General features: G+C 46.0%; 74 non-coding genes across 74 annotated transcripts; all 74 read left to right on the top strand.

The window, feature by feature from the left end:
- Positions 1-236: 236 nt before the first annotated feature.
- On the top strand, positions 237-308 carry trnah-gug (transfer RNA histidin (anticodon GUG)). Its single transcript has one exon. It is a non-coding gene; the product is annotated as a tRNA-His (tRNA).
- A 288-nt stretch (positions 309-596) lies between these two features.
- Positions 597-668, top strand: trnae-uuc (transfer RNA glutamic acid (anticodon UUC)). The gene has a single exon. It is a non-coding gene; the product is annotated as a tRNA-Glu (tRNA).
- A 195-nt stretch (positions 669-863) lies between these two features.
- On the top strand, positions 864-936 carry trnar-acg (transfer RNA arginine (anticodon ACG)). The gene has a single exon. It is a non-coding gene; the product is annotated as a tRNA-Arg (tRNA).
- A 95-nt stretch (positions 937-1031) lies between these two features.
- trnam-cau (transfer RNA methionine (anticodon CAU)) lies at positions 1032-1104 on the top strand. Its single transcript has one exon. It is a non-coding gene; the product is annotated as a tRNA-Met (tRNA).
- Positions 1105-1841: 737 nt separating this feature from the next.
- trnae-uuc (transfer RNA glutamic acid (anticodon UUC)) lies at positions 1842-1913 on the top strand. The gene has a single exon. It is a non-coding gene; the product is annotated as a tRNA-Glu (tRNA).
- A 195-nt stretch (positions 1914-2108) lies between these two features.
- Positions 2109-2181, top strand: trnar-acg (transfer RNA arginine (anticodon ACG)). The gene has a single exon. It is a non-coding gene; the product is annotated as a tRNA-Arg (tRNA).
- A 95-nt stretch (positions 2182-2276) lies between these two features.
- trnam-cau (transfer RNA methionine (anticodon CAU)) lies at positions 2277-2349 on the top strand. Its single transcript has one exon. It is a non-coding gene; the product is annotated as a tRNA-Met (tRNA).
- A 1004-nt stretch (positions 2350-3353) lies between these two features.
- trnar-acg (transfer RNA arginine (anticodon ACG)) lies at positions 3354-3426 on the top strand. The gene has a single exon. It is a non-coding gene; the product is annotated as a tRNA-Arg (tRNA).
- A 95-nt stretch (positions 3427-3521) lies between these two features.
- Positions 3522-3594, top strand: trnam-cau (transfer RNA methionine (anticodon CAU)). The gene has a single exon. It is a non-coding gene; the product is annotated as a tRNA-Met (tRNA).
- Positions 3595-3972: 378 nt separating this feature from the next.
- trnah-gug (transfer RNA histidin (anticodon GUG)) lies at positions 3973-4044 on the top strand. Its single transcript has one exon. It is a non-coding gene; the product is annotated as a tRNA-His (tRNA).
- Positions 4045-4331: 287 nt separating this feature from the next.
- On the top strand, positions 4332-4403 carry trnae-uuc (transfer RNA glutamic acid (anticodon UUC)). The gene has a single exon. It is a non-coding gene; the product is annotated as a tRNA-Glu (tRNA).
- Positions 4404-4598: 195 nt separating this feature from the next.
- On the top strand, positions 4599-4671 carry trnar-acg (transfer RNA arginine (anticodon ACG)). Its single transcript has one exon. It is a non-coding gene; the product is annotated as a tRNA-Arg (tRNA).
- Positions 4672-4766: 95 nt separating this feature from the next.
- trnam-cau (transfer RNA methionine (anticodon CAU)) lies at positions 4767-4839 on the top strand. Its single transcript has one exon. It is a non-coding gene; the product is annotated as a tRNA-Met (tRNA).
- Positions 4840-5217: 378 nt separating this feature from the next.
- trnah-gug (transfer RNA histidin (anticodon GUG)) lies at positions 5218-5289 on the top strand. The gene has a single exon. It is a non-coding gene; the product is annotated as a tRNA-His (tRNA).
- A 288-nt stretch (positions 5290-5577) lies between these two features.
- trnae-uuc (transfer RNA glutamic acid (anticodon UUC)) lies at positions 5578-5649 on the top strand. The gene has a single exon. It is a non-coding gene; the product is annotated as a tRNA-Glu (tRNA).
- Positions 5650-5844: 195 nt separating this feature from the next.
- trnar-acg (transfer RNA arginine (anticodon ACG)) lies at positions 5845-5917 on the top strand. Its single transcript has one exon. It is a non-coding gene; the product is annotated as a tRNA-Arg (tRNA).
- A 95-nt stretch (positions 5918-6012) lies between these two features.
- trnam-cau (transfer RNA methionine (anticodon CAU)) lies at positions 6013-6085 on the top strand. The gene has a single exon. It is a non-coding gene; the product is annotated as a tRNA-Met (tRNA).
- A 378-nt stretch (positions 6086-6463) lies between these two features.
- trnah-gug (transfer RNA histidin (anticodon GUG)) lies at positions 6464-6535 on the top strand. The gene has a single exon. It is a non-coding gene; the product is annotated as a tRNA-His (tRNA).
- Positions 6536-6822: 287 nt separating this feature from the next.
- On the top strand, positions 6823-6894 carry trnae-uuc (transfer RNA glutamic acid (anticodon UUC)). Its single transcript has one exon. It is a non-coding gene; the product is annotated as a tRNA-Glu (tRNA).
- A 195-nt stretch (positions 6895-7089) lies between these two features.
- trnar-acg (transfer RNA arginine (anticodon ACG)) lies at positions 7090-7162 on the top strand. Its single transcript has one exon. It is a non-coding gene; the product is annotated as a tRNA-Arg (tRNA).
- A 95-nt stretch (positions 7163-7257) lies between these two features.
- trnam-cau (transfer RNA methionine (anticodon CAU)) lies at positions 7258-7330 on the top strand. The gene has a single exon. It is a non-coding gene; the product is annotated as a tRNA-Met (tRNA).
- Positions 7331-7708: 378 nt separating this feature from the next.
- trnah-gug (transfer RNA histidin (anticodon GUG)) lies at positions 7709-7780 on the top strand. Its single transcript has one exon. It is a non-coding gene; the product is annotated as a tRNA-His (tRNA).
- Positions 7781-8067: 287 nt separating this feature from the next.
- On the top strand, positions 8068-8139 carry trnae-uuc (transfer RNA glutamic acid (anticodon UUC)). Its single transcript has one exon. It is a non-coding gene; the product is annotated as a tRNA-Glu (tRNA).
- Positions 8140-8334: 195 nt separating this feature from the next.
- Positions 8335-8407, top strand: trnar-acg (transfer RNA arginine (anticodon ACG)). The gene has a single exon. It is a non-coding gene; the product is annotated as a tRNA-Arg (tRNA).
- A 95-nt stretch (positions 8408-8502) lies between these two features.
- Positions 8503-8575, top strand: trnam-cau (transfer RNA methionine (anticodon CAU)). The gene has a single exon. It is a non-coding gene; the product is annotated as a tRNA-Met (tRNA).
- A 378-nt stretch (positions 8576-8953) lies between these two features.
- trnah-gug (transfer RNA histidin (anticodon GUG)) lies at positions 8954-9025 on the top strand. Its single transcript has one exon. It is a non-coding gene; the product is annotated as a tRNA-His (tRNA).
- A 287-nt stretch (positions 9026-9312) lies between these two features.
- Positions 9313-9384, top strand: trnae-uuc (transfer RNA glutamic acid (anticodon UUC)). The gene has a single exon. It is a non-coding gene; the product is annotated as a tRNA-Glu (tRNA).
- A 195-nt stretch (positions 9385-9579) lies between these two features.
- On the top strand, positions 9580-9652 carry trnar-acg (transfer RNA arginine (anticodon ACG)). The gene has a single exon. It is a non-coding gene; the product is annotated as a tRNA-Arg (tRNA).
- A 95-nt stretch (positions 9653-9747) lies between these two features.
- On the top strand, positions 9748-9820 carry trnam-cau (transfer RNA methionine (anticodon CAU)). Its single transcript has one exon. It is a non-coding gene; the product is annotated as a tRNA-Met (tRNA).
- Positions 9821-10198: 378 nt separating this feature from the next.
- Positions 10199-10270, top strand: trnah-gug (transfer RNA histidin (anticodon GUG)). The gene has a single exon. It is a non-coding gene; the product is annotated as a tRNA-His (tRNA).
- A 287-nt stretch (positions 10271-10557) lies between these two features.
- Positions 10558-10629, top strand: trnae-uuc (transfer RNA glutamic acid (anticodon UUC)). Its single transcript has one exon. It is a non-coding gene; the product is annotated as a tRNA-Glu (tRNA).
- A 195-nt stretch (positions 10630-10824) lies between these two features.
- trnar-acg (transfer RNA arginine (anticodon ACG)) lies at positions 10825-10897 on the top strand. The gene has a single exon. It is a non-coding gene; the product is annotated as a tRNA-Arg (tRNA).
- A 95-nt stretch (positions 10898-10992) lies between these two features.
- Positions 10993-11065, top strand: trnam-cau (transfer RNA methionine (anticodon CAU)). The gene has a single exon. It is a non-coding gene; the product is annotated as a tRNA-Met (tRNA).
- Positions 11066-11443: 378 nt separating this feature from the next.
- On the top strand, positions 11444-11515 carry trnah-gug (transfer RNA histidin (anticodon GUG)). Its single transcript has one exon. It is a non-coding gene; the product is annotated as a tRNA-His (tRNA).
- A 288-nt stretch (positions 11516-11803) lies between these two features.
- Positions 11804-11875, top strand: trnae-uuc (transfer RNA glutamic acid (anticodon UUC)). Its single transcript has one exon. It is a non-coding gene; the product is annotated as a tRNA-Glu (tRNA).
- A 195-nt stretch (positions 11876-12070) lies between these two features.
- On the top strand, positions 12071-12143 carry trnar-acg (transfer RNA arginine (anticodon ACG)). Its single transcript has one exon. It is a non-coding gene; the product is annotated as a tRNA-Arg (tRNA).
- A 95-nt stretch (positions 12144-12238) lies between these two features.
- trnam-cau (transfer RNA methionine (anticodon CAU)) lies at positions 12239-12311 on the top strand. Its single transcript has one exon. It is a non-coding gene; the product is annotated as a tRNA-Met (tRNA).
- A 378-nt stretch (positions 12312-12689) lies between these two features.
- Positions 12690-12761, top strand: trnah-gug (transfer RNA histidin (anticodon GUG)). Its single transcript has one exon. It is a non-coding gene; the product is annotated as a tRNA-His (tRNA).
- Positions 12762-13049: 288 nt separating this feature from the next.
- trnae-uuc (transfer RNA glutamic acid (anticodon UUC)) lies at positions 13050-13121 on the top strand. Its single transcript has one exon. It is a non-coding gene; the product is annotated as a tRNA-Glu (tRNA).
- A 363-nt stretch (positions 13122-13484) lies between these two features.
- trnam-cau (transfer RNA methionine (anticodon CAU)) lies at positions 13485-13557 on the top strand. Its single transcript has one exon. It is a non-coding gene; the product is annotated as a tRNA-Met (tRNA).
- Positions 13558-13935: 378 nt separating this feature from the next.
- Positions 13936-14007, top strand: trnah-gug (transfer RNA histidin (anticodon GUG)). Its single transcript has one exon. It is a non-coding gene; the product is annotated as a tRNA-His (tRNA).
- Positions 14008-14295: 288 nt separating this feature from the next.
- trnae-uuc (transfer RNA glutamic acid (anticodon UUC)) lies at positions 14296-14367 on the top strand. Its single transcript has one exon. It is a non-coding gene; the product is annotated as a tRNA-Glu (tRNA).
- A 360-nt stretch (positions 14368-14727) lies between these two features.
- Positions 14728-14800, top strand: trnam-cau (transfer RNA methionine (anticodon CAU)). Its single transcript has one exon. It is a non-coding gene; the product is annotated as a tRNA-Met (tRNA).
- Positions 14801-15536: 736 nt separating this feature from the next.
- trnae-uuc (transfer RNA glutamic acid (anticodon UUC)) lies at positions 15537-15608 on the top strand. The gene has a single exon. It is a non-coding gene; the product is annotated as a tRNA-Glu (tRNA).
- Positions 15609-15803: 195 nt separating this feature from the next.
- trnar-acg (transfer RNA arginine (anticodon ACG)) lies at positions 15804-15876 on the top strand. The gene has a single exon. It is a non-coding gene; the product is annotated as a tRNA-Arg (tRNA).
- A 95-nt stretch (positions 15877-15971) lies between these two features.
- On the top strand, positions 15972-16044 carry trnam-cau (transfer RNA methionine (anticodon CAU)). Its single transcript has one exon. It is a non-coding gene; the product is annotated as a tRNA-Met (tRNA).
- A 378-nt stretch (positions 16045-16422) lies between these two features.
- trnah-gug (transfer RNA histidin (anticodon GUG)) lies at positions 16423-16494 on the top strand. Its single transcript has one exon. It is a non-coding gene; the product is annotated as a tRNA-His (tRNA).
- Positions 16495-16781: 287 nt separating this feature from the next.
- On the top strand, positions 16782-16853 carry trnae-uuc (transfer RNA glutamic acid (anticodon UUC)). Its single transcript has one exon. It is a non-coding gene; the product is annotated as a tRNA-Glu (tRNA).
- A 195-nt stretch (positions 16854-17048) lies between these two features.
- On the top strand, positions 17049-17121 carry trnar-acg (transfer RNA arginine (anticodon ACG)). The gene has a single exon. It is a non-coding gene; the product is annotated as a tRNA-Arg (tRNA).
- A 95-nt stretch (positions 17122-17216) lies between these two features.
- Positions 17217-17289, top strand: trnam-cau (transfer RNA methionine (anticodon CAU)). The gene has a single exon. It is a non-coding gene; the product is annotated as a tRNA-Met (tRNA).
- Positions 17290-18026: 737 nt separating this feature from the next.
- Positions 18027-18098, top strand: trnae-uuc (transfer RNA glutamic acid (anticodon UUC)). The gene has a single exon. It is a non-coding gene; the product is annotated as a tRNA-Glu (tRNA).
- A 195-nt stretch (positions 18099-18293) lies between these two features.
- trnar-acg (transfer RNA arginine (anticodon ACG)) lies at positions 18294-18366 on the top strand. Its single transcript has one exon. It is a non-coding gene; the product is annotated as a tRNA-Arg (tRNA).
- A 95-nt stretch (positions 18367-18461) lies between these two features.
- trnam-cau (transfer RNA methionine (anticodon CAU)) lies at positions 18462-18534 on the top strand. The gene has a single exon. It is a non-coding gene; the product is annotated as a tRNA-Met (tRNA).
- A 737-nt stretch (positions 18535-19271) lies between these two features.
- trnae-uuc (transfer RNA glutamic acid (anticodon UUC)) lies at positions 19272-19343 on the top strand. The gene has a single exon. It is a non-coding gene; the product is annotated as a tRNA-Glu (tRNA).
- Positions 19344-19538: 195 nt separating this feature from the next.
- trnar-acg (transfer RNA arginine (anticodon ACG)) lies at positions 19539-19611 on the top strand. Its single transcript has one exon. It is a non-coding gene; the product is annotated as a tRNA-Arg (tRNA).
- Positions 19612-19706: 95 nt separating this feature from the next.
- Positions 19707-19779, top strand: trnam-cau (transfer RNA methionine (anticodon CAU)). Its single transcript has one exon. It is a non-coding gene; the product is annotated as a tRNA-Met (tRNA).
- Positions 19780-20157: 378 nt separating this feature from the next.
- Positions 20158-20229, top strand: trnah-gug (transfer RNA histidin (anticodon GUG)). Its single transcript has one exon. It is a non-coding gene; the product is annotated as a tRNA-His (tRNA).
- Positions 20230-20517: 288 nt separating this feature from the next.
- trnae-uuc (transfer RNA glutamic acid (anticodon UUC)) lies at positions 20518-20589 on the top strand. The gene has a single exon. It is a non-coding gene; the product is annotated as a tRNA-Glu (tRNA).
- A 195-nt stretch (positions 20590-20784) lies between these two features.
- On the top strand, positions 20785-20857 carry trnar-acg (transfer RNA arginine (anticodon ACG)). The gene has a single exon. It is a non-coding gene; the product is annotated as a tRNA-Arg (tRNA).
- A 95-nt stretch (positions 20858-20952) lies between these two features.
- trnam-cau (transfer RNA methionine (anticodon CAU)) lies at positions 20953-21025 on the top strand. Its single transcript has one exon. It is a non-coding gene; the product is annotated as a tRNA-Met (tRNA).
- A 378-nt stretch (positions 21026-21403) lies between these two features.
- On the top strand, positions 21404-21475 carry trnah-gug (transfer RNA histidin (anticodon GUG)). The gene has a single exon. It is a non-coding gene; the product is annotated as a tRNA-His (tRNA).
- Positions 21476-21763: 288 nt separating this feature from the next.
- trnae-uuc (transfer RNA glutamic acid (anticodon UUC)) lies at positions 21764-21835 on the top strand. The gene has a single exon. It is a non-coding gene; the product is annotated as a tRNA-Glu (tRNA).
- Positions 21836-22030: 195 nt separating this feature from the next.
- Positions 22031-22103, top strand: trnar-acg (transfer RNA arginine (anticodon ACG)). The gene has a single exon. It is a non-coding gene; the product is annotated as a tRNA-Arg (tRNA).
- A 95-nt stretch (positions 22104-22198) lies between these two features.
- On the top strand, positions 22199-22271 carry trnam-cau (transfer RNA methionine (anticodon CAU)). Its single transcript has one exon. It is a non-coding gene; the product is annotated as a tRNA-Met (tRNA).
- A 737-nt stretch (positions 22272-23008) lies between these two features.
- trnae-uuc (transfer RNA glutamic acid (anticodon UUC)) lies at positions 23009-23080 on the top strand. Its single transcript has one exon. It is a non-coding gene; the product is annotated as a tRNA-Glu (tRNA).
- Positions 23081-23275: 195 nt separating this feature from the next.
- On the top strand, positions 23276-23348 carry trnar-acg (transfer RNA arginine (anticodon ACG)). The gene has a single exon. It is a non-coding gene; the product is annotated as a tRNA-Arg (tRNA).
- Positions 23349-23443: 95 nt separating this feature from the next.
- Positions 23444-23516, top strand: trnam-cau (transfer RNA methionine (anticodon CAU)). The gene has a single exon. It is a non-coding gene; the product is annotated as a tRNA-Met (tRNA).
- Positions 23517-23894: 378 nt separating this feature from the next.
- Positions 23895-23966, top strand: trnah-gug (transfer RNA histidin (anticodon GUG)). Its single transcript has one exon. It is a non-coding gene; the product is annotated as a tRNA-His (tRNA).
- Positions 23967-24254: 288 nt separating this feature from the next.
- On the top strand, positions 24255-24326 carry trnae-uuc (transfer RNA glutamic acid (anticodon UUC)). The gene has a single exon. It is a non-coding gene; the product is annotated as a tRNA-Glu (tRNA).
- A 195-nt stretch (positions 24327-24521) lies between these two features.
- trnar-acg (transfer RNA arginine (anticodon ACG)) lies at positions 24522-24594 on the top strand. The gene has a single exon. It is a non-coding gene; the product is annotated as a tRNA-Arg (tRNA).
- A 95-nt stretch (positions 24595-24689) lies between these two features.
- trnam-cau (transfer RNA methionine (anticodon CAU)) lies at positions 24690-24762 on the top strand. Its single transcript has one exon. It is a non-coding gene; the product is annotated as a tRNA-Met (tRNA).
- Positions 24763-25499: 737 nt separating this feature from the next.
- On the top strand, positions 25500-25571 carry trnae-uuc (transfer RNA glutamic acid (anticodon UUC)). The gene has a single exon. It is a non-coding gene; the product is annotated as a tRNA-Glu (tRNA).
- A 195-nt stretch (positions 25572-25766) lies between these two features.
- Positions 25767-25839, top strand: trnar-acg (transfer RNA arginine (anticodon ACG)). The gene has a single exon. It is a non-coding gene; the product is annotated as a tRNA-Arg (tRNA).
- A 95-nt stretch (positions 25840-25934) lies between these two features.
- trnam-cau (transfer RNA methionine (anticodon CAU)) lies at positions 25935-26007 on the top strand. The gene has a single exon. It is a non-coding gene; the product is annotated as a tRNA-Met (tRNA).
- The last annotated feature ends 83 nt before the right edge of the window (positions 26008-26090 follow it).

Raw genomic sequence — 26090 nt, 5'->3', positions numbered from 1 at the left:
AATCACAACATCTACGAACAGGGAAAACGAATCTGATTCCAGCTTTTACTTAACTTTGCAAGTACTTTAGAAAAAAGCCTACAGTGGATCATGTAACAGTAGGCTCTTGTTATGATCCGGTAAGTGTTGTTGCACATCTTTCCTCCGATGCATATATCCAGTCATGTGCCGTACAATCAGTTGACAAGCCTATTGCCTGGGAAGAGAGCAAGATCTTTGCTAGTGGATGGTGGGGTGCCGTGATCGTATAGTGGTTAGTACTCTGCGTTGTGGCCGCAGCAACCCCGGTTCGAATCCGGGTCATGGCAAGTCCTTTAAGCTTGCAGCAGGCTTTTCTTGCCTGTCTTTGGAATCATTTAAAGTAAAACAGGTGCATGTCTTGTTTTTTGGTAGTACTGCTTCAGCAAAGCGTTGTGCAACATGGCGTGAGGATGAGGCATGTGTCTGCTTGTCAGATTATTCTACCTTTCGTTCTCTGGATGCTTGAGAAAATTCTTACGGATGCAAACACTTAGGAAATTGTCCTGCATGAGGGCCTATTTCTAAACTCAAGAGTCTAACGACATAATTTTCCTTGTGCCTTTTTAACTTTGGAGTCCCATATGGTCTAGTTGTTAGGATTCCTGGTTTTCACCCAGGCGGCCCGGGTTCAACTCCTGGTATGGGAAGCTTCTTGCTGGCTGAGGAAAGCAGAGTGATGCCTTAACATTTTGCTGGGTTTCAATGGCGATCCTGTTGGAACTTCTAATAGTGCAGCTTGGGTGTTGGGATCTTGCTTTACTTCAGAGCTAAGAGGCCCATTTTGGTGTGACATAGGCCTGAAATGTCCTCTTATCCACTTTGTCTGACAGTTTCTTGCTGGTGGGCCAGTGGCGCAATGGATAACGCGTCTGACTACGGATCAGAAGATTCTAGGTTCGACTCCTGGCTGGCTCGGCTCCTCTGCTTTTGTCGCTCCCCAACATTCGCTAAGATTACTTTGGTTCTTGCCATCCCCTGTGGTGCTGGCAGGTAACTAGCTGCATGCCTGAGCCTCGTTAGCGCAGTAGGTAGCACGTTAGTCTCATAATCTGAAGGTCGTGAGTTCGATCCTCACACGGGGCATTGATCAATTTTAAATGAGAAACATGCTCGTAATATCCTAAGAGACTCACCTTGTTTTGTTTGGAGCATGGTAAGTGAAGGTGGTTAAGCACCAGTATCTACAATAAAGACTTATGTTCTCCTTGCACATATATGTGCAGTTAATCACAACATCTACGAACAGGGAAAACGAATCTGATTCCAGCTTTTACTTAACTTTGCAAGTACTTTAGAAAAAAGCCTACAGTGGATCATGTAACAGTAGGCTCTTGTTATGATCCGGTAAGTTTTGTTGCACATCTTTCCTCCGATGCATATATCCAGTCATGTGCCGTACAATCAGTTGACAAGCCTATTGCCTGGGAAGAGAGCAAGATCTTTGCTAGTGGATGGTGGGGTGCCGTGATCGTATAGTGGTTAGTACTCTGCGTTGTGGCCGCAGCAACCCCGGTTCGAATCCGGGTCCCGGCAAGTCCTTTAAGCTTGCAGCAGGCTTTTCTTGCCTGTCTTTGGAATCATTTAAAGTAAAACAGGTGCATGTCTTGTTTTTCGGTAGTACTGCTTCAGCAAAGCGTTGTGCAACATGGCGTGAGGATGAGGCATGTGTCTGCTTGTCAGATTATTCTAAATTTCGTTTCTGGATGCTTGAGAAAATTCTTACGGATGCAAACACTTAGGAAATTGTCCTGCATGAGGGCCTATTTCTAAACTCAAGAGTCTAATGACATAATTTTCCTTGTGCCTTTTTAACCTTGGAGTCCCATATGGTCTAGCGGTTAGGATTCCTGGTTTTCACCCAGGCGGCCCGGGTTCAACTCCTGGTATGGGAAGCTTCTTGCTGGCTGAGGAAAGCAGAGTGCTGCCTTAACATTTTGCTGGGTTTCAATGGCGATCCTGTTGGAACTTCTAATAGTGCAGCTTGGGTGTTGGGATCTTGCTTTACTTCAGAGCTAAGAGGCCCATTTTGGTGTGACATAGACCTGAAATGTCCTCTTATCCACTTTGCCTGACAGTTTCTTGCCGGTGGGCCAGTGGCGCAATGGATAACGCGTCTGACTACGGATCAGAAGATTCTAGGTTCGACTCCTGGCTGGCTCGGCTCCTCTGCTTTTGACGCTCCCCAACATTCGCTAAGATTACTTTGGTTCTTGCCATCCCCTGTGGTGCTGGCAGGTAACTAGCTGCATGCCTGAGCCTCGTTAGCGCAGTAGGTAGCGCGTCAGTCTCATAATCTGAAGGTCGTGAGTTCGATCCTCACACGGGGCATTGATCATTTTTAAATAAGAAACATGCTCGTAATATCCTAACAGACTCACCTTGTTTTGTTTGGAGCATGGTAAGTGAAGGAGTTTAAGCACCAGTATCTACAATAAAGACTTTCTTTCTCCTTGCACATACATGTGCAGTTAATCACAACATCTACGAACAGGGAAAACGAATCTGATTCCAGCTTTTACTTAACTTTGCAAGTACTTTAGAAAAAAGCCTACAGTGGATCATGTAACAGTAGGCTCTTGTTATGATCCGGTAAGTGTTGTTGCACATCTTTCCTCCGATGCATATATCCAGTCATGTGCCGTACAATCAGTTGACAAGCCTATTGCCTGGGAAGAGAGCAAGATCTTTGCTAGTGGATGGTGGGGTGCCGTGATCGTATAGTGGTTAGTACTCTGCGTTGTGGCCGCAGCAACCCCGGTTCGAATCCGGGTCCCGGCAAGTCCTTTTAGCTTGCAGCAGGCTTTTCTTGCCTGTCTTTGGAATCATTTAAAGTAAAACAGGTGCATGTCTTGTTTTTCGGTAGTACTGCTTCAGCAAAGCGTTGTGCAACATGGCGTGAGGATGAGGCATGTGTCTGCTTGTCAGATTATTCTAAATTTCGTTTCTGGATGCTTGAGAAAATTCTTACGGATGCAAACACTTAGGAAATTGTCCTGTATGAGGGCCTATTTCTAAACTCAAGAGTCTAATGACATAATTTTCCTTGTGCCTTTTTAACCTTGGAGTCCCATATGGTCTAGCGGTTAGGATTCCTGGTTTTCACCCAGGCGGCCCGTTTTCAACTCCCGGTATGGGAAGCTTCTTGCTGGCTGAGGAAAGCAGAGTGATGCCTTAACATTTTGCTGGGTTTCAATGGCGATCCTGAAAGAACTTCTAATAGTGCAGCTTGGGTGTTGGGATCTTGCTTTACTTCAGAGCTAAGAGGCCCATTTTGGTGTGACATAGGCCTGAAATGTCCTCTTATCCACTTTGCCTGACAGTTTCTTGCCGGTGGGCCAGTGGCGCAATGGATAACGCGTCTGACTACGGATCAGAAGATTCTAGGTTCGACTCCTGGCTGGCTCGGCTCCTCTGCTTTTGTCGCTCCCCAACATCCGCTAAGATTACTTTGGTTCTTGCCATCCCCTGTGATGCTGGCAGGTAACTAGCTGCATGCCTGAGCCTCGTTAGCGCAGTAGGTAGCGCGTCAGTCTCATAATCTGAAGGTCGTGAGTTCGATCCTCACACGGGGCATTGATCATTTTTAAATAAGAAACATGCTCGTAATATCCTAAGAGACTCACCTTGTTTTGTTTGGAGCATGGTAAGTGAAGGAGTTTAAGCACCAGTATCTACAATAAAGACTTATGTTCTCCTTGCACATACATGTGCAGTTAATCACAACATCTACGAACAGGGAAAACGAATCTGATTCCAGCTTTTACTTAACTTTGCAAGTACTTTAGAAAAAAGCCTACAGTGGATCATGTAACAGTAGGCTCTTGTTATGATCCGGTAAGTGTTGTTGCACATCTTTCCTCCGATGCATATATCCAGTCATGTGCCGTACAATCAGTTGACAAGCCTATTGCCTGGGAAGAGAGCAAGATCGTTGCTAGTGGATGGTGGGGAGCCGTGATCGTATAGTGGTTAGTACTCTGCGTTGTGGCCGCAGCAACCCCGGTTCGAATCCGGGTCACGGCAAGTCCTTTAAGCTTGCAGCAGGCTTTTCTTGCCTGTCTTTGGAATCATTTAAAGTAAAACAGGTGCATGTCTTGTTTTTCGGTAGTACTGCTTCAGCAAAGCGTTGTGCAACATGGCGTGAGGATGAGGCATGTGTCTGCTTGTCAGATTATTCTACCTTTCGTTTCTGGATGCTTGAGAAAATTCTTACGGATGCAAACACTTAGGAAATTGTCCTGCATGAGGGCCTATTTCTAAACTCAAGAGTCTAATGACATAATTTTCCTTGTGCCTTTTTAACCTTGGAGTCCCATATGGTCTAGCGGTTAGGATTCCTGGTTTTCACCCAGGCGGCCCGGGTTCAACTCCCGGTATGGGAAGCTTCTTGCTGGCTGAGGAAAGCAGAGTGATGCCTTAACATTTTGCTGGGTTTCAATGGCGATCCTGAAAGAACTTCTAATAGTGCAGCTTGGGTGTTGGGATCTTGCTTTACTTCAGAGCTAAGAGGCCCATTTTGGTGTGACATAGGCCTGAAATGTCCTCTTATCCACTTTGCCTGACAGTTTCTTGCCGGTGGGCCAGTGGCGCAATGGATAACGCGTCTGACTACGGATCAGAAGATTCTAGGTTCGACTCCTGGCTGGCTCGGCTCCTCTGCTTTTGTCGCTCCCCAACATCCGCTAAGATTACTTTGGTTCTTGCCATCCCCTGTGATGCTGGCAGGTAACTAGCTGCATGCCTGAGCCTCGTTAGCGCAGTAGGTAGCGCGTCAGTTTCATAATCTGAAGGTCGTGAGTTCGATCCTCACACGGGGCATTGATCATTTTTAAATAAGAAACATGCTCGTAATATCCTAAGAGACTCACCTTGTTTTGTTTGGAGCATGGTAAGTGAAGGAGTTTAAGCACCAGTATCTACAATAAAGACTTATGTTCTCCTTGCACATACATGTGCAGTTAATCACAACATCTACGAACAGGGAAAACGAATCTGATTCCAGCTTTTACTTAACTTTGCAAGTACTTTAGAAAAAAGCCTACAGTGGATCATGTAACAGTAGGCTCTTGTTATGATCCGGTAAGTGTTGTTGCACATCTTTCCTCCGATGCATATATCCAGTCATGTGCCGTACAATCAGTTGACAAGCCTATTGCCTGGGAAGAGAGCAAGATCTTTGCTAGTGGATGGTGGGGAGCCGTGATCGTATAGTGGTTAGTACTCTGCGTTGTGGCCGCAGCAACCCCGGTTCGAATCCGGGTCACGGCAAGTCCTTTAAGCTTGCAGCAGGCTTTTCTTGCCTGTCTTTGGAATCATTTAAAGTAAAACAGGTGCATGTCTTGTTTTTCGGTAGTACTGCTTCAGCAAAGCGTTGTGCAACATGGCGTGAGGATGAGGCATGTGTCTGCTTGTCAGATTATTCTACCTTTCGTTCTCTGGATGCTTGAGAAAATTCTTACGGATGCAAACACTTAGGAAATTGTCCTGCATGAGGGCCTATTTCTAAACTCAAGAGTCTAACAACATAATTTTCCTTGTGCCTTTTTAACCTTGGAGTCCCATATGGTCTAGCGGTTAGGATTCCTGGTTTTCACCCAGGTGGCCCGGGTTCAACTCCCGGTATGGGAAGCTTCTTGCTGGCTGAGGAAAGCAGAGTGATGCCTTAACATTTTGCTGGGTTTCAATGGCGATCCTGTTGGAACTTCTAATAGTGCAGCTTGGGTGTTGGGATCTTGCTTTACTTCAGAGCTAAGAGGCCCATTTTGGTGTGACATAGGCCTGAAATGTCCTCTTATCCACTTTGTCTGACAGTTTCTTGCCGGTGGGCCAGTGGCGCAATGGATAACGCGTCTGACTACGGATCAGAAGATTCTAGGTTCGACTCCTGGCTGGCTTGGCTCCTCTGCTTTTGTCGCTCCCCAACATCCGCTAAGATTACTTTGGTTCTTGCCATCCCCTGTGATGCTGGCAGGTAACTAGCTGCATGCCTGAGCCTCGTTAGCGCAGTAGGTAGCGCGTCAGTCTCATAATCTGAAGGTCGTGAGTTCGATCCTCACACGGGGCATTGATCATTTTTAAATAAGAAACATGCTCGTAATATCCTAAGAGACTCACCTTGTTTTGTTTGGAGCATGGTAAGTGAAGGAGTTTAAGCACCAGTATCTACAATAAAGACTTATGTTCTCCTTGCACATACATGTGCAGTTAATCACAACATCTACGAACAGGGAAAACGAATCTGATTCCAGCTTTTACTTAACTTTGCAAGTACTTTAGAAAAAAGCCTACAGTGGATCATGTAACAGTAGGCTCTTGTTATGATCCGGTAAGTGTTGTTGCACATCTTTCCTCCGATGCATATATCCAGTCATGTGCCGTACAATCAGTTGACAAGCCTATTGCCTGGGAAGAGAGCAAGATCTTTGCTAGTGGATGGTGGGGTGCCGTGATCGTATAGTGGTTAGTACTCTGCGTTGTGGCCGCAGCAACCCCGGTTCGAATCCGGGTCACGGCAAGTCCTTTAAGCTTGCAGCAGGCTTTTCTTGCCTGTCTTTGGAATCATTTAAAGTAAAACAGGTGCATGTCTTGTTTTTCGGTAGTACTGCTTCAGCAAAGCGTTGTGCAACATGGCGTGAGGATGAGGCATGTGTCTGCTTGTCAGATTATTCTAAATTTCGTTTCTGGATGCTTGAGAAAATTCTTACGGATGCAAACACTTAGGAAATTGTCCTGCATGAGGGCCTATTTCTAAACTCAAGAGTCTAATGACATAATTTTCCTTGTGCCTTTTTAACCTTGGAGTCCCATATGGTCTAGCGGTTAGGATTCCTGGTTTTCACCCAGGCGGCCCGGGTTCAACTCCCGGTATGGGAAGCTTCTTGCTGGCTGAGGAAAGCAGAGTGATGCCATATCATTTTGCTGGGTTTCAATGGCGATCCTGTTGGAACTTCTAATAGTGCAGCTTGGGTGTTGGGATCTTGCTTTACTTCAGAGCTAAGAGGCCCATTTTGGTGTGACATAGACCTGAAATGTCCTCTTATCCACTTTGCCTGACAGTTTCTTGCCGGTGGGCCAGTGGCGCAATGGATAACGCGTCTGACTACGGATCAGAAGATTCTAGGTTCGACTCCTGGCTGGCTCGGCTCCTCTGCTTTTGTCGCTCCCCAACATTCGCTAAGATTACTTTGGTTCTTGCCATCCCCTGTGGTGCTGGCAGGTAACTAGCTGCATGCCTGAGCCTCGTTAGCGCAGTAGGTAGCGCGTCAGTCTCATAATCTGAAGGTCGTGAGTTCGATCCTCACACGGGGCATTGATCATTTTTAAATAAGAAACATGCTCGTAATATCCTAAGAGACTCACCTTGTTTTGTTTGGAGCATGGTAAGTGAAGGAGTTTAAGCACCAGTATCTACAATAAAGACTTATGTTCTCCTTGCACATACATGTGCAGTTAATCACAACATCTACGAACAGGGAAAACGAATCTGATTCCAGCTTTTACTTAACTTTGCAAGTACTTTAGAAAAAAGCCTACAGTGGATCATGTAACAGTAGGCTCTTGTTATGATCCGGTAAGTGTTGTTGCACATCTTTCCTCCGATGCATATATCCAGTCATGTGCCGTACAATCAGTTGACAAGCCTATTGCCTGGGAAGAGAGCAAGATCTTTGCTAGTGGATGGTGGGGTGCCGTGATCGTATAGTGGTTAGTACTCTGCGTTGTGGCCGCAGCAACCCCGGTTCGAATCCGGGTCACGGCAAGTCCTTTAAGCTTGCAGCAGGCTTTTCTTGCCTGTCTTTGGAATCATTTAAAGTAAAACAGGTGCATGTCTTGTTTTTCGGTAGTACTGCTTCAGCAAAGCATTGTGCAACATGGCGTGAGGATGAGGCATGTGTCTGCTTGTCAGATTATTCTAAATTTCGTTTCTGGATGCTTGAGAAAATTCTTACGGATGCAAACACTTAGGAAATTGTCCTGAGTGAGGGCCTATTTCTAAACTCAAGAGTCTAATGACATAATTTTCCTTGTGCCTTTTTAACCTTGGAGTCCCATATGGTCTAGCGGTTAGGATTCCTGGTTTTCACCCAGGCGGCCCGGGTTCAACTCCCGGTATGGGAAGCTCTTTGCTGGCTGAGGAAAGCAGAGTGCTGCCTTAACATTTTGCTGGGTTTCAATGGCGATCCTGTTGGAACTTCTAATAGTGCAGCTTGGGTGTTGGGATCTTGCTTTACTTCAGAGCTAAGAAGCCCATTTTGGTGTGACATAGACCTGAAATGTCCTCTTATCCACTTTGCCTGACAGTTTCTTGCCGGTGGGCCAGTGGCGCAATGGATAACGCGTCTGACTACGGATCAGAAGTTTCTAGGTTCGACTCCTGGCTGGCTCGGCTCCTCTGCTTTTGTCGCTGCCCAACATTCGCTAAGATTACTTTGGTTCTTGCCATCCCCTGTGGTGCTGGCAGGTAACTAGCTGCATGCCTGAGCCTCGTTAGCGCAGTAGGTAGCGCGTCAGTCTCATAATCTGAAGGTCGTGAGTTCGATCCTCACACGGGGCATTGATCATTTTTAAATAAGAAACATGCTCGTACTATCCTAAGAGACTCACCTTGTTTTGTTTGGAGCATGGTAAGTGAAGGAGTTTAAGCACCAGTATCTACAATAAAGACTTTCTTTCTCCTTGCACATACATGTGCAGTTAATCACAACATCTACGAACAGGGAAAACAAATCTGATTCCAGCTTTTACTTAACTTTGCAAGTACTTTAGAAAAAAGCCTACAGTGGATCATGTAACAGTAGGCTCTTGTTATGATCCGGTAAGTGTTGTTGCACATCTTTCCTCCGATGCATATATCCAGTCATGTGCCGTACAATCAGTTGACAAGCCTATTGCCTGGGAAGAGAGCAAGATCTTTGCTAGTGGATGGTGGGGTGCCGTGATCGTATAGTGGTTAGTACTCTGCGTTGTGGCCGCAGCAACCCCGGTTCGAATCCGGGTCACGGCAAGTCCTTTAAGCTTGCAGCAGGCTTTTCTTGCCTGTCTTTGGAATCATTTAAAGTAAAACAGGTGCATGTCTTGTTTTTCGGTAGTACTGCTTCAGCAAAGCGTTGTGCAACATGGCGTGAGGATGAGACATGTGTCTGCTTGTCAGATTATTCTAAATTTCGTTTCTGGATGCTTGAGAAAATTCTTACGGATGCAAACACTTAGGAAATTGTCCTGCATGAGGGCCTATTTCTAAACTCAAGAGTCTAATGACATAATTTTCCTTGTGCCTTTTTAACCTTGGAGTCCCATATGGTCTAGCGGTTAGGATTCCTGGTTTTCACCCAGGCGGCCCGGGTTCAACTCCCGGTATGGGAAGCTTCTTGCTGGCTGAGGAAAGCAGAGTGATGCCTTAACATTTTGCTGGGTTTCAATGGCGATCCTGTTGGAACTTCTAATAGTGCAGCTTGGGTGTTGGGATCTTGCTTTACTTCAGAGCTAAGAGGCCCATTTTGGTGTGACATAGACCTGAAATGTCCTCTTATCCACTTTGCCTGACAGTTTCTTGCAGGTGGGCCAGTGGCGCAATGGATAACGCGTCTGACTACGGATCAGAAGATTCTAGGTTCGACTCCTGGCTAGCTCGGCTCCTCTGCTTTTGTCGCTCCCCAACATCCGCTAAGATTACTTTGGTTCTTGCCATCCCCTGTGATGCTGGCAGGTAACTAGCTGCATGCCTGAGCCTCGTTAGCGCAGTAGGTAGCGCGTCAGTCTCATAATCTGAAGGTCGTGAGTTCGATCCTCACACGGGGCATTGATCATTTTTAAATAAGAAACATGCTCGTAATATCCTAAGAGACTCACCTTGTTTTGTTTGGAGCATGGTAAGTGAAGGAGTTTAAGCACCAGTATCTACAATAAAGACTTATGTTCTCCTTGCACATACATGTGCAGTTAATCACAACATCTACGAACAGGGAAAACGAATCTGATTCCAGCTTTTACTTAACTTTGCAAGTACTTTAGAAAAAAGCCTACAGTGGATCATGTAACAGTAGGCTCTTGTTATGATCCGGTAAGTGTTGTTGCACATCTTTCCTCCGATGCATATATCCAGTCATGTGCCGTACAATCAGTTGACAAGCCTATTGCCTGGGAAGAGAGCAAGATCTTTGCTAGTGGATGGTGGGGAGCCGTGATCGTATAGTGGTTAGTACTCTGCGTTGTGGCCGCAGCAACCCCGGTTTGAATCCGGGTCACGGCAAGTCCTTTAAGCTTGCAGCAGGCTTTTCTTGCCTGTCTTTGGAATCATTTAAAGTAAAACAGGTGCATGTCTTGTTTTTCGGTAGTACTGCTTCAGCAAAGCGTTGTGCAACATGGCGTGAGGATGAGGCATGTGTCTGCTTGTCAGATTATTCTACCTTTCGTTTCTGGATGCTTGAGAAAATTCTTACGGATGCAAACACTTAGGAAATTGTCCTGCATGAGGGCCTATTTCTAAACTCAAGAGTCTAATGACATAATTTTCCTTGTGCCTTTTTAACCTTGGAGTCCCATATGGTCTAGCGGTTAGGATTCCTGGTTTTCACCCAGGCGGCCCGGGTTCAACTCCCGGTATGGGAAGCTTCTTGCTGGCTGAGGAAAGCAGAGTGATGCCTTAACATTTTGCTGGGTTTCAATGGCGATCCTGTTGGAACTTCTAATAGTGCAGCTTGGGTGTTGGGATCTTGCTTTACTTCAGAGCTAAGAGGCCCATTTTGGTGTGACATAGGCCTGAAATGTCCTCTTATCCACTTTGCCTGACAGTTTCTTGCCGGTGGGCCAGTGGCGCAATGGATAACGCGTCTGACTACGGATCAGAAGATTCTAGGTTCGACTCCTGGCTGGCTCGGCTCCTCTGCTTTTGTCGCTCCCCAACATCCGCTAAGATTACTTTGGTTCTTGCCATCCCCTGTGATGCTGGCAGGTAACTAGCTGCATGCCTGAGCCTCGTTAGCGCAGTAGGTAGCGCGTCAGTCTCATAATCTGAAGGTCGTGAGTTCGATCCTCACACGGGGCATTGATCATTTTTAAATAAGAAACATGCTCGTAATATCCTAAGAGACTCACCTTGTTTTGTTTGGAGCATGGTAAGTGAAGGAGTTTAAGCACCAGTATCTACAATAAAGACTTATGTTCTCCTTGCACATACATGTGCAGTTAATCACAACATCTACGAACAGGGAAAACGAATCTGATTCCAGCTTTTACTTAACCTTGCAAGTACTTTAGAAAAAAGCCTACAGTGGATCATGTAACAGTAGGCTCTTGTTATGATCCGGTAAGTGTTGTTGCACATCTTTCCTCCGATGCATATATCCAGTCATGTGCCGTACAATCAGTTGACAAGCCTATTGCCTGGGAAGAGAGCAAGATCTTTGCTAGTGGATGGTGGGGAGCCGTGATCGTATAGTGGTTAGTACTCTGCGTTGTGGCCGCAGCAACCCCGGTTCGAATCCGGGTCACGGCAAGTCCTTTAAGCTTGCAGCAGGCTTTTCTTGCCTGTCTTTGGAATCATTTAAAGTAAAACAGGTGCATGTCGTGTTTTTCGGTAGTACTGCTTCAGCAAAGCGTTGTGCAACATGGCGTGAGGATGAGGCATGTGTCTGCTTGTCAGATTATTCTACCTTTCGTTCTCTGGATGCTTGAGAAAATTCTTACGGATGCAAACACTTAGGAAATTGTCCTGCATGAGGGCCTATTTCTAAACTCAAGAGTCTAACAACATAATTTTCCTTGTGCCTTTTTAACCTTGGAGTCCCATATGGTCTAGCGGTTAGGATTCCTGGTTTTCACCCAGGTGGCCCGGGTTCAACTCCCGGTATGGGAAGCTTCTTGCTGGCTGAGGAAAGCAGAGTGATGCCTTAACATTTTGCTGGGTTTCAATGGCGATCCTGTTGGAACTTCTAATAGTGCAGCTTGGGTGTTGGGATCTTGCTTTACTTCAGAGCTAAGAGGCCCATTTTGGTGTGACATAGGCCTGAAATGTCCTCTTATCCACTTTGTCTGACAGTTTCTTGCCGGTGGGCCAGTGGCGCAATGGATAACGCGTCTGACTACGGATCAGAAGATTCTAGGTTCGACTCCTGGCTGGCTCGGCTCCTCTGCTTTTGTCGCTCCCCAACATCCGCTAAGATTACTTTGGTTCTTGCCATCCCCTGTGATGCTGGCAGGTAACTAGCTGCATGCCTGAGCCTCGTTAGCGCAGTAGGTAGCGCGTCAGTCTCATAATCTGAAGGTCATGAGTTCGATCCTCACACGGGGCATTGATCATTTTTAAATAAGAAACATGCTCGTAATATCCTAAGAGACTCACCTTGTTTTGTTTGGAGCATGGTAAGTGAAGGAGTTTAAGCACCAGTATCTACAATAAAGACTTATGTTCTCCTTGCACATACATGTGCAGTTAATCACAACATCTACGAACAGGGAAAACGAATCTGATTCCAGCTTTTACTTAACTTTGCAAGTACTTTAGAAAAAAGCCTACAGTGGATCATGTAACAGTAGGCTCTTGTTATGATCCGGTAAGTGTTGTTGCACATCTTTCCTCCGATGCATATATCCAGTCATGTGCCGTACAATCAGTTGACAAGCCTATTGCCTGGGAAGAGAGCAAGATCTTTGCTAGTGGATGGTGGGGTGCCGTGATCGTATAGTGGTTAGTACTCTGCGTTGTGGCCGCAGCAACCCCGGTTCGAATCCGGGTCACGGCAAGTCCTTTAAGCTTGCAGCAGGCTTTTCTTGCCTGTCTTTGGAATCATTTAAAGTAAAACAGGTGCATGTCTTGTTTTTCGGTAGTACTGCTTCAGCAAAGCGTTGTGCAACATGGCGTGAGGATGAGGCATGTGTCTGCTTGTCAGATTATTCTACCTTTCGTTCTCTGGATGCTTGAGAAAATTCTTACGGATGCAAACACTTAGGAAATTGTCCTGCATGAGGGCCTATTTCTAAACTCAAGAGTCTAACGACATAATTTTCCTTGTGCCTTTTTAACCTTGGAGTCCCATATGGTCTAGCGGTTAGGATTCCTGGTTTTCACCCAGGCGGCCCGGGTTCAACTCCCGGTATGGGAAGCTTCTTGCTGGCTGAGGAAAGCAGAGTGATGCCTTAACATTTTGCTGGGTTTCAATGGCGATCCTGTTGGAACTTCTAATAGTGCAGCTTGGGTGTTGGGATCTTGCTTTACTTCAGAGCTAAGAGGCCCATTTTGGTGTGACATAGGCCTGAAATGTCCTCTTATCCACTTTGTCTGACAGTTTCTTGCCGGTGGGACAGTGGCGCAATGGATAACGCGTCTGACTACGGATCAGAAGATTCTAGGTTCGACTCCTGGCTGGCTCGGCTCCTCTGCTTTTGTCGCTCCCCAACATTCGCTAAGATTACTTTGGTTCTTGCCATCCCCTGTGGTGCTGGCAGGTAACTAGCTGCATGCCTGAGCCTCGTTAGTGCAGTAGGTAGCGCGTCAGTCTCATAATCTGAAGGTCGTGAGTTCGATCCTCACACGGGGCATTGATCATTTTTAAATAAGAAACATGCTCGTAATATCCTAAGAGACTCACCTTGTTTTGTTTGGAGCATGGTAAGTGAAGGAGTTTAAGCACCAGTATCTACAATAAAGACTTATGTTCTCCTTGCACATACATGTGCAGTTAATCACAACATCTACGAACAGGGAAAACGAATCTGATTCCAGCTTTTACTTAACTTTGCAAGTACTTTAGAAAAAAGCCTACAGTGGATCATGTAACAGTAGGCTCTTGTTATGATCCGGTAAGTGTTGTTGCACATCTTTCCTCCGATGCATATATCCAGTCATGTGCCGTACAATCAGTTGACAAGCCTATTGCCTGGGAAGAGAGCAAGATCTTTGCTAGTGGATGGTGGGGTGCCGTGATCGTATAGTGGTTAGTACTCTGCGTTGTGGCCGCAGCAACCCCGGTTCGAATCCGGGTCACGGCAAGTCCTTTAAGCTTGCAGCAGGCTTTTCTTGCCTGTCTTTGGAATCATTTAAAGTAAAACAGGTGCATGTCTTGTTTTTTGGTAGTACTGCTTCAGCAAAGCGTTGTGCAACATGGCGTGAGGATGAGGCATGTGTCTGCTTGTCAGATTATTCTACCTTTCGTTCTCTGGATGCTTGAGAAAATTCTTACGGATGCAAACACTTAGGAAATTGTCCTGCATGAGGGCCTATTTCTAAACTCAAGAGTCTAACGACATAATTTTCCTTGTGCCTTTTTAACTTTGGAGTCCCATATGGTCTAGTTGTTAGGATTCCTGGTTTTCACCCAGGCGGCCCGGGTTCAACTCCCGGTATGGGAACCTTCTTGCTGGCTGAGGAAAGCAGAGTGATGCCTTAACATTTTGCTGGGTTTCAATGGCGATCCTGTTGGAACTTCTAATAGTGCAGCTTGGGTGTTGGGATCTTGCTTTACTTCAGAGCTAAGAGGCCCATTTTGGTGTGACATAGGCCTGAAATGTCCTCTTATCCACTTTGTCTGACAGTTTCTTGCCGGTTCAGTGGCGCAATGGATAACGCGTCTGACTACGGATCAGAAGATTCTAGGTTCGACTCCTGGCTGGCTCGGCTCCTCTGCTTTTGTCGCTCCCCAACATTCGCTAAGATTACTTTGGTTCTTGCCATCCCCTGTGGTGCTGGCAGGTAACTAGCTGCATGCCTGAGCCTTGTTAGCGCAGTAGGTAGCGCGTCAGTCTCATAATCTGAAGGTTGTGAGTTTGATCCTCACACGGGGCATTGATCAATTTTAAATGAGAAACATGCTCGTAATATCCTAAGAGACTCACCTTGTTTTGTTGGAGCATGGTAAGTGAAGGTGGTTAAGCACCAGTATCTACAATAAAGACTTATGTTCTCCTTGCACATATATGTGCAGTTAATCACAACATCTACGAACAGGGAAAACGAATCTGATTCCAGCTTTTACTTAACTTTGCAAGTACTTTAGAAAAAAGCCTACAGTGGATCATGTAACAGTAGGCTCTTGTTATGATCCGGTAAGTGTTGTTGCACATCTTTCCTCCGATGCATATATCCAGTCATGTGCCGTACAATCAGTTGACAAGCCTATTGCCTGGGAAGAGAGCAAGATCTTTGCTAGTGGATGGTGGGGTGCCGTCATCGTATAGTGGTTAGTACTCTGCGTTGTGGCCGCAGCAACCCCGGTTTGAATCCGGGTCACGGCAAGTCCTTTAAGCTTGCAGCAGGCTTTTCTTGCCTGTCTTTGGAATCATTTAAAGTAAAACAGGTGCATGTCTTGTTTTTTGGTAGTACTGCTTCAGCAAAGCGTTGTGCAACATGGCGTGAGGATGAGGCATGTGTCTGCTTGTCAGATTATTCTACCTTTCGTTTCTGGATGCTTGAGAAAATTCTTACGGATGCAAACACTTAGGAAATTGTCCTGTATGAGGGCCTATTTCCAAACTCAAGAGTATAATGACATAATTTTCCTTGTGCCTTTTTAACCTTGGAGTCCCATATGGTCTAGCGGTTAGGATTCCTGGTTTTCACCCAGGTGGCCCAGGTTCAACTCCCGGTATGGGAAGCTTCTTGCTGGCTGAGGAAAGCAGAGTGATGCCTTAACATTTTGCTGGGTTTCAATGGCGATCCTGAAAGAACTTCTAATAGTGCAGCTTGGGTGTTGGGATCTTGCTTTACTTCAGAGCTAAGAGGCCCAATTTGGTGTGACATAGGCCTGAAATGTCCTCTTATCCACTTTGCCTGACAGTTTCTTGCCGGTGGGCCAGTGGCGCAATGGATAACGCGTCTGACTACGGATCAGAAGATTCTAGGTTCGACTCCTGGCTGGCTCGGCTCCTCTGCTTTTGTCGCTCCCCAACATTCGCTAAGATTACTTTGGTTCTTGCCATCCCCTGTGGTGCTGGCAGGTAACTACCTGCGTGCCTGAGCCTCGTTAGCGCAGTAGGTAGCGTGTTAGTCTCATAATCTGAAGGTCATGAGTTCGATCCTCACACGGGGCATTGATCAATTTTAAATGAGAAACATGCTCGTAATATCCTAAGAGACTCACCTTGTTTTGTTTGGAGCATGGTAAGTGAAGGTGGTTAAGCACCAGTATCTACAATAAAGACTTATGTTCTCCTTGCACATATATGTGCAGTTAATCACAACATCTACGAACAGGGAAAACGAATCTGATTCCAGCTTTTACTTAACTTTGCAAGTACTTTAGAAAAAAGCCTACAGTGGATCATGTAACAGTAGGCTCTTGTTATGATCCGGTAAGTGTTGTTGCACATCTTTCCTCCGATGCATATATCCAGTCATGTGCCGTACAATCAGTTGACAAGCCTATTGCCTGGGAAGAGAGCAAGATCTTTGCTAGTGGATGGTGGGGTGCCGTGATCGTATAGTGGTTAGTACTCTGCGTTGTGGCCGCAGCAACCCCGGTTCGAATCCGGGTCACGGCAAGTCCTTTAAGCTTGCAGCAGGCTTTTCTTGCCTGTCTTTGGAATCATTTAAAGTAAAACAGGTGCATGTCTTGTTTTTCGGTAGTACTGCTTCAGCAAAGCGTTGTGCAACATGGCGTGAGGATGAGGCATGTGTCTGCTTGTCAGATTATTCTAAATTTCGTTTCTGGATGCTTGAGAAAATTCTTACGGATGCAAACACTTAGGAAATTGTCCTGCATGAGGGCCTATTTCTAAACTCAAGAGTCTAATGACATAATTTTCCTTGTGCCTTTTTAACCTTGGAGTCCCATATGGTCTAGCGGTTAGGATTCCTGGTTTTCACCCAGGCGGCCCGGGTTCAACTCCCGGTATGGGAAGCTTCTTGCTGGCTGAGGAAAGCAGAGTGATGCCTTAACATTTTGCTGGGTTTCAATGGCGATCCTGTTGGAACTTCTAATAGTGCAGCTTGGGTGTTGGGATCTTGCTTTACTTCAGAGCTAAGAGGCCCATTTTGGTGTGACATAGACCTGAAATGTCCTCTTATCCACTTTGCCTGACAGTTTCTTGCAGGTGGGCCAGTGGCGCAATGGATAACGCGTCTGACTACGGATCAGAAGATTCTAGGTTCGACTCCTGGCTGGCTCGGCTCCTCTGCTTTTGTCGCTCCCCAACATCCGCTAAGATTACTTTGGTTCTTGCCATCCCCTGTGATGCTGGCAGGTAACTAGCTGCATGCCTGAACCTCGTTAGCGCAGTAGGTAGCGCGTCAGTCTCATAATCTGAAGGTCGTGAGTTCGATCCTCACACGGGGCATTGATCATTTTTAAATAAGAAACATGCTCGTAATATCCTAAGAGACTCACCTTGTTTTGTTTGGAGCATGGTAAGTGAAGGAGTTTAAGCACCAGTATCTACAATAAAGACTTATGTTCTCCTTGCACATATATGTGCAGTTAATCACAACATCTACGAACAGGGAAAACGAATCTGATTCCAGCTTTTACTTAACTTTGCAAGTACTTTAGAAAAAAGCCTACAGTGGATCATGTAACAGTAGGCTCTTGTTATGATCCGGTAAGTGTTGTTGCACATCTTTCCTCCGATGCATATATCCAGTCATGTGCCGTACAATCAGTTGACAAGCCTATTGCCTGGGAAGAGAGCAAGATCTTTGCTAGTGGATGGTGGGGTGCCGTGATCGTATAGTGGTTAGTACTCTGCGTTGTGGCCGCAGCAACCCCGGTTCGAATCCGGGTCCCGGCAAGTCCTTTTAGCTTGCAGCAGGCTTTTCTTGCCTGTCTTTGGAATCATTTAAAGTAAAACAGGTGCATGTCTTGTTTTTCGGTAGTACTGCTTCAGCAAAGCGTTGTGCAACATGGCGTGAGGATGAGGCATGTGTCTGCTTGTCAGATTATTCTAAATTTCGTTTCTGGATGCTTGAGAAAATTCTTACGGATGCAAACACTTAGGAAATTGTCCTGTATGAGGGCCTATTTCTAAACTCAAGAGTCTAATGACATAATTTTCCTTGTGCCTTTTTAACCTTGGAGTCCCATATGGTCTAGCGGTTAGGATTCCTGGTTTTCACCCAGGTGGCCCGGGTTCAACTCCCGGTATGGGAAGCTTCTTGCTGGCTGAGGAAAGCAGAGTGATGCCTTAACATTTTGCTGGGTTTCAATGGCGATCCTGAAAGAACTTCTAATAGTGCAGCTTGGGTGTTGGGATCTTGCTTTACTTCAGAGCTAAGAGGCCCATTTTGGTGTGACATAGGCCTGAAATGTCCTCTTATCCACTTTGCCTGACAGTTTCTTGCCGGTGGGCCAGTGGCGCAATGGATAACGCGTCTGACTACGGATCAGAAGATTCTAGGTTCGACTCCTGGCTGGCTCGGCTCCTCTGCTTTTGTCGCTCCCCAACATCCGCTAAGATTACTTTGGTTCTTGCCATCCCCTGTGATGCTGGCAGGTAACTAGCTGCATGCCTGAGCCTCGTTAGCGCAGTAGGTAGCGCGTCAGTCTCATAATCTGAAGGTCGTGAGTTCGATCCTCACACGGGGCATTGATCATTTTTAAATAAGAAACATGCTCGTAATATCCTAAGAGACTCACCTTGTTTTGTTTGGAGCATGGTAAGTGAAGGAGTTTAAGCACCAGTATCTACAATAAAGACTTATGTTCTCCTTGCACATACATGTGCAGTTAATCACAACATCTACGAACAGGGAAAACGAATCTGATTCCAGCTTTTACTTAACTTTGCAAGTACTTTAGAAAAAAGCCTACAGTGGATCATGTAACAGTAGGCTCTTGTTATGATCCGGTAAGTGTTGTTGCACATCTTTCCTCCGATGCATATATCCAGTCATGTGCCGTACAATCAGTTGACAAGCCTATTGCCTGGGAAGAGAGCAAGATCTTTGCTAGTGGATGGTGGGGAGCCGTGATCGTATAGTGGTTAGTACTCTGCGTTGTGGCCGCAGCAACCCAGGTTCGAATCCGGGTCACGGCAAGTCCTTTAAGCTTGCAGCAGGCTTTTCTTGCCTGTCTTTGGAATCATTTAAAGTAAAACAGGTGCATTTCTTGTTTTTCGGTAGTACTGCTTCAGCAAAGCGTTGTGCAACATGGCGTGAGGATGAGGCATGTGTCTGCTTGTCAGATTATTCTACCTTTCGTTTCTGGATGCTTGAGAAAATTCTTACGGATGCAAACACTTAGGAAATTGTCCTGCATGAGGGCCTATTTCTAAACTCAAGAGTCTAATGACATAATTTTCCTTGTGCCTTTTTAACCTTGGAGTCCCATATGGTCTAGCGGTTAGGATTCCTGGTTTTCATCCAGGCGGCCCGGGTTCAACTCCCGGTATGGGAAGCTTCTTGCTGGCTGAGGAAAGCAGAGTGATGCCTTAACATTTTGCTGGGTTTCAATGGCGATTCTGAAAGAACTTCTAATAGTGCAGCTTGGGTGTTGGGATCTTGCTTTACTTCAGAGCTAAGAGGCCCATTTTGGTGTGACATAGGCCTGAAATGTCCTCTTATCCACTTTGCCTGACAGTTTCTTGCCGGTGGGCCAGTGGCGCAATGGATAACGCGTCTGACTACGGATCAGAAGATTCTAGGTTCGACTCCTGGCTGGCTCGGCTCCTCTGCTTTTGTCGCTCCCCAACATCCGCTAAGATTACTTTGGTTCTTGCCATCCCCTGTGATGCTGGCAGGTAACTAGCTGCATGCCTGAGCCTCGTTAGCACAGTAGGTAGCGCGTCAGTCTCATAATCTGAAGGTCGTGAGTTCGATCCTCACACGGGGCATTTATCATTTTTAAATAAGAAACATGCTCGTAATATCCTAAGAGACTCACCTTGTTTTGTTTGGAGCATGGTAAGTGAAGGAGTTTAAGCACCAGTATCTACAATAAAGACTTATGTTCTCCTTGCACATACATGTGCAGTTAATCACAACATCTACGAACAGGGAAAACGAATCTGATTCCAGCTTTTACTTAACTTTGCAAGTACTTTAGAAAAAAGCCTACAGTGGATCATGTAACAGTAGGCTCTTGTTATGATCCGGTAAGTGTTGTTGCACATCTTTCCTCCGATGCATATATCCAGTCATGTGCCGTACAATCAGTTGACAAGCCTATTGCCTGGGAAGAGAGCAAGATCTTTGCTAGTGGATGGTGGGGAGCCGTGATCGTATAGTGGTTAGTACTCTGCGTTGTGGCCGCAGCAACCCCGGTTCGAATCCGGGTCACGGCAAGTCCTTTAAGCTTGCAGCAGGCTTTTCTTGCCTGTCTTTGGAATCATTTAAAGTAAAACAGGTGCATGTCTTGTTTTTCGGTAGTACTGCTTCAGCAAAGCGTTGTGCAACATGGCGTGAGGATGAGGCATGTGTCTGCTTGTCAGATTATTCTACCTTTCGTTCTCTGGATGCTTGAGAAAATTCTTACGGATGCAAACACTTAGGAAATTGTCCTGCATGAGGGCCTATTTCTAAACTCAAGAGTCTAACAACATAATTTTCCTTGTGCCTTTTTAACCTTGGAGTCCCATATGGTCTAGCGGTTAGGATTCCTGGTTTTCACCCAGGTGGCCCGGGTTCAACTCCCGGTATGGGAAGCTTCTTGCTGGCTGAGGAAAGCAGAGTGATGCCTTAACATTTTGCTGGGTTTCAATGGCGATCCTGTTGGAACTTCTAATAGTGCAGCTTGGGTGTTGGGATCTTGCTTTACTTCAGAGCTAAGAGGCCCATTTTGGTGTGACATAGGCCTGAAATGTCCTCTTATCCACTTTGTCTGACAGTTTCTTGCCGTTGGGCCAGTGGCGCAATGGATAACGCGTCTGACTACGGATCAGAAGATTCTAGGTTCGACTCCTGGCTGGCTCGGCTCCTCTGCTTTTGTCGCTCCCCAACATCCGCTAAGATTACTTTGGTTCTTGCCATCCCCTGTGATGCTGGCAGGTAACTAGCTGCATGCCTGAGCCTCGTTAGCGCAGTAGGTAGCGCGTCAGTCTCATAATCTGAAGGTCGTGAGTTCGATCCTCACACGGGGCATTGATCATTTTTAAATAAGAAACATGCTCGTAATATCCTAAGAGACTCACCTTGTTTTGTTTGGAGCATGGTAAGTGAAGGAGTTTAAGCACCAGTATCTACAATAAAGACTTATGTTCTCCTTGCACATACATGTGCAGTTAATCACAACATCTACGAACAGGGAAAACGAATCTGATTCCAGCTTTTACTTAACTTTGCAAGTACTTTAGAAAAAAGCCTACAGTGGATCATGTAACAGTAGGCTCTTGTTATGATCCGGTAAGTGTTGTTGCACATCTTTCCTCCGATGCATATATCCAGTCATGTGCCGTACAATCAGTTGACAAGCCTATTGCCTGGGAAGAGAGCAAGATCTTTGCTAGTGGATGGTGGGGTGCCGTGATCGTATAGTGGTTAGTACTCTGCGTTGTGGCCGCAGCAACCCCGGTTCGAATCCGGGTCACGGCAAGTCCTTTAAGCTTGCAGCAGGCTTTTCTTGCCTGTCTTTGGAATCATTTAAAGTAAAACAGGTGCATGTCTTGTTTTTCGGTAGTACTGCTTCAGCAAAGCGTTGTGCAACATGGCGTGAGGATGAGGCATGTGTCTGCTTGTCAGATTATTCTACCTTTCGTTCTCTGGATGCTTGAGAAAATTCTTACGGATGCAAACACTTAGGAAATTGTCCTGCATGAGGGCCTATTTCTAAACTCAAGAGTCTAACGACATAATTTTCCTTGTGCCTTTTTAACCTTGGAGTCCCATATGGTCTAGCGGTTAGGATTCCTGGTTTTCACCCAGGCGGCCCGGGTTCAACTCCCGGTATGGGAAGCTTCTTGCTGGCTGAGGAAAGCAGAGTGATGCCTTAACATTTTGCTGGGTTTCAATGGCGATCCTGTTGGAACTTCTAATAGTGCAGCTTGGGTGTTGGGATCTTGCTTTACTTCAGAGCTAAGAGGCCCATTTTGGTGTGACATAGGCCTGAAATGTCCTCTTATCCACTTTGTCTGACAGTTTCTTGCCGGTGGGCCAGTGGCGCAATGGATAACGCGTCTGACTACGGATCAGAAGATTCTAGGTTCGACTCCTGGCTGGCTCGGCTCCTCTGCTTTTGTCGCTCCCCAACATTCGCTAAGATTACTTTGGTTCTTGCCATCCCCTGTGGTGCTGGCAGGTAACTAGCTGCATGCCTGAGCCTCGTTAGCGCAGTAGGTAGCGCGTCAGTCTCATAATCTGAAGGTCGTGAGTTCGATCCTCACACGGGGCATTGATCAATTTTAAATGAGAAACATGCTCGTAATATCCTAAGAGACTCACCTTGTTTTGTTTGGAGCATGGTAAGTGAAGGTGGTTAAGCACCAGTATCTACAATAAAGACTTATGTTCTCCTTGCACATATATGTGCAGTTAATCACAACATCTACGAACAGGGAAAACGAATCTGATTCCAGCTTTTACTTAACTTTGCAAGTACTTTAGAAAAAAGCCTACAGTGGATCATGTAACAGTAGGCTCTTGTTATGATCCGGTAAGTGTTGTTGCACATCTTTCCTCCGATGCATATATCCAGTCATGTGCCGTACAATCAGTTGACAAGCCTATTGCCTGGGAAGAGAGCAAGATCTTTGCTAGTGGATGGTGGGGTGCAGTGATCGTATAGTGGTTAGTACTTTGCGTTGTGGCCGCAGCAACCCCGGTTCGAATCCGGGTCACGGCAAGTCCTTTAAGCTTGCAGCAGGCTTTTCTTGCCTGTCTTTGGAATCATTTAAAGTAAAACAGGTGCATGTCTTGTTTTTCGGTAGTACTGCTTCAGCAAAGCGTTGTGCAACATGGCGTGAGGATGAGGCATGTGTCTGCTTGTCAGATTATTCTAAATTTCGTTTCTGGATGCTTGAGAAAATTCTTACGGATGCAAACACTTAGGAAATTGTCCTGCATGAGGGCCTATTTCTAAACTCAAGAGTCTAATGACATAATTTTCCTTGTGCCTTTTTAACCTTGGAGTCCCATATGGTCTAGCGGTTAGGATTCCTGGTTTTCACCCAGGCGGCCCGGGTTCAACTCCCGGTATGGGAAGCTTCTTGCTGGCTGAGGAAAGCAGAGTGATGCCATATCATTTTGCTGGGTTTCAATGGCGATCCTGTTGGAACTTCTAATAGTGCAGCTTGGGTGTTGGGATCTTGCTTTACTTCAGAGCTAAGAGGCCCATTTTGGTGTGACATAGACCTGAAATGTCCTCTTATCCACTTTGCCTGACAGTTTCTTGCTGGTGGGCCAGTGGCGCAATGGATAACGCGTCTGACTACGGATCAGAAGATTCTAGGTTCGACTCCTGGCTGGCTCGGCTCCTCTGCTTTTGTCGCTCCCCAACATTCGCTAAGATTACTTTGGTTCTTGCCATCCCCTGTGGTGCTGGCAGGTAACTAGCTGCATGCCTGAGCCTCGTTAGCGCAGTAGGTAGCGCGTCAGTCTCATAATCTGAAGGTTGTGAGTTCGATCCTCACACGGGGCATTGATCATTTTTAAATAAGAAACATGCTCGTAATATCCTAAGAGACTCACCTTGTTTTGTTTGGAGCATGGTAAGTGAAGGAGTTTAAGCACCAGTATCTACAATAAAGACTTATGTTCTCCTTGCACATACATGTGCAGTTAATCACAACATCTACGAACAGGGAAAACGAATCTGATTCCAGCTTTTACTTAACTTTGCAAGTACTTTAGAAAAAAGCCTACAATGGATCATGTAACAGTAGGCTCTTGTTATGATCCGGTAAGTGTTGTTGCACATCTTTCCTCCGATGCATATATCCAGTCATGTGCCGTACAATCAGTTGACAAGCCTATTGCCTGGGAAGAGAGCAAGATCTTTGCTAGTGGATGGTGGGGTGCCGTGATCGTATAGTGGTTAGTACTCTGCGTTGTGGCCGCAGCAACCCCGGTTCGAATCCGGGTCACGGCAAGTCCTTTAAGCTTGCAGCAGGCTTTTCTTGCCTGTCTTTGGAATCATTTAAAGTAAAACAGGTGCATGTCTTGTTTTTTGGTAGTACTGCTTCAGCAAAGCGTTGTGCAACATGGCGTGAGGATGAGGCATGTGTCTGCTTGTCAGATTATTCTACCTTTCGTTCTCTGGATGCTTGAGAAAATTCTTACGGATGCAAACACTTAGGAAATTGTCCTGCCTGAGGGCCTATTTCTAAACTCAAGAGTCTAACGACATAATTTTCATTGTGCCTTTTTAACTTTGGAGTCCCATATGGTCTAGTTGTTAGGATTTCTGGTTTTCACCCAGGCGGCCCGGGTTCAACTCCCGGTATGGGAAGCTTCTTGCTGGCTGAGGAAAGCAGAGTGATGCCTTAACATTTTGCTGGGTTTCAATGGCGATCCTGTTGGAACTTCTAATAGTGCAGCTTGGGTGTTGGGATCTTGCTTTACTTCAGAGCTAAGAGGCCCATTTTGGTGTGACATAGGCCTGAAATGTCCTCTTATCCACTTTGTCTGACAGTTTCTTGCCGGTGGGCCAGTGGCGCAATGGATAACGCGTCTGACTACGGATCAGAAGATTCTAGGTTCGACTCCTGGCTGGCTCGGCTCCTCTGCTTTTGTCGCTCCCCAACATTCGCTAAGATTACTTTGGTTCTTGCCATCCCCTGTGGTGCTGGCAGGTAACTAGCTGCATGCCTGAGCCTCGTTAGCGCAGTAGGTAGCGCGTCAGTCTCATAATCTGAAGGTCGTGAGTTCGATCCTCACACGGGGCATTGATCAATTTTAAATGAGAAACATGCTCGTAATATCCTAAGAGACTCACCTTGTTTTGTTTGGAGCATGGTAAGTGAAGGTGGTTAAGCACCAGTATCTACAATAAAGACTTATGTTCTCCTTGCACATATATGTGCAGTTAATCACAACATCTACGAACAGGGAAAACGAATCTGATTCCAGCTTTTACTTAACTTTGCAAGTACTTTAGAAAAAAGCCTACAGTGGATCATGTAACAGTAGGCTCTTGTTATGATCCGGTAAGTGTTGTTGCACATCTTTCCTCCGATGCATATATCCAGTCATGTGCCGTACAATCAGTTGACAAGCCTATTGCCTGGGAAGAGAGCAAGATCTTTGCTAGTGGATGGTGGGGTGCAGTGATCGTATAGTGGTTAGTACTTTGCGTTGTGGCCGCAGCAACCCCGGTTCGAATCCGGGTCACGGCAAGTCCTTTAAGCTTGCAGCAGGCTTTTCTTGCCTGTCTTTGGAATCATTTAAAGTAAAACAGGTGCATGTCTTGTTTTTCGGTAGTACTGCTTCAGCAAAGCGTTGTGCAACATGGCGTGAGGATGAGGCATGTGTCTGCTTGTCAGATTATTCTAAATTTCGTTTCTGGATGCTTGAGAAAATTCTTACGGATGCAAACACTTAGGAAATTGTCCTGCATGAGGGCCTATTTCTAAACTCAAGAGTCTAATGACATAATTTTCCTTGTGCCTTTTTAACCTTGGAGTCCCATATGGTCTAGCGGTTAGGATTCCTGGTTTTCACCCAGGCGGCCCGGGTTCAACTCCCGGTATGGGAAGCTTCTTGCTGGCTGAGGAAAGCAGAGTGATGCCATATCATTTTGCTGGGTTTCAATGGCGATCCTGTTGGAACTTCTAATAGTGCAGCTTGGGTGTTGGGATCTTGCTTTACTTCAGAGCTAAGAGGCCCATTTTGGTGTGACATAGACCTGAAATGTCCTCTTATCCACTTTGCCTGACAGTTTCTTGCTGGTGGGCCAGTGGCGCAATGGATAACGCGTCTGACTACGGATCAGAAGATTCTAGGTTCGACTCCTGGCTGGCTCGGCTCCTCTGCTTTTGTCGCTCCCCAACATTCGCTAAGATTACTTTGGTTCTTGCCATCCCCTGTGGTGCTGGCAGGTAACTAGCTGCATGCCTGAGCCTCGTTAGCGCAGTAGGTAGCGCGTCAGTCTCATAATCTGAAGGTCGTGAGTTCGATCCTCACACGGGGCATTGATCATTTTTAAATAAGAAACATGCTCGTAATATCCTAAGAGACTCACCTTGTTTTGTTTGGAGCATGGTAAGTGAAGGAG

Source organism: Astyanax mexicanus, chromosome 25 (genome assembly GCF_023375975.1).
Source record: "Astyanax mexicanus isolate ESR-SI-001 chromosome 25, AstMex3_surface, whole genome shotgun sequence".
Taxonomy (NCBI): domain Eukaryota; kingdom Metazoa; phylum Chordata; class Actinopteri; order Characiformes; family Acestrorhamphidae; genus Astyanax; species Astyanax mexicanus.
The sequence above is the reverse complement of the archived record's forward strand: the minus strand, read 5'-3'. Positions and strand labels throughout refer to the sequence as shown.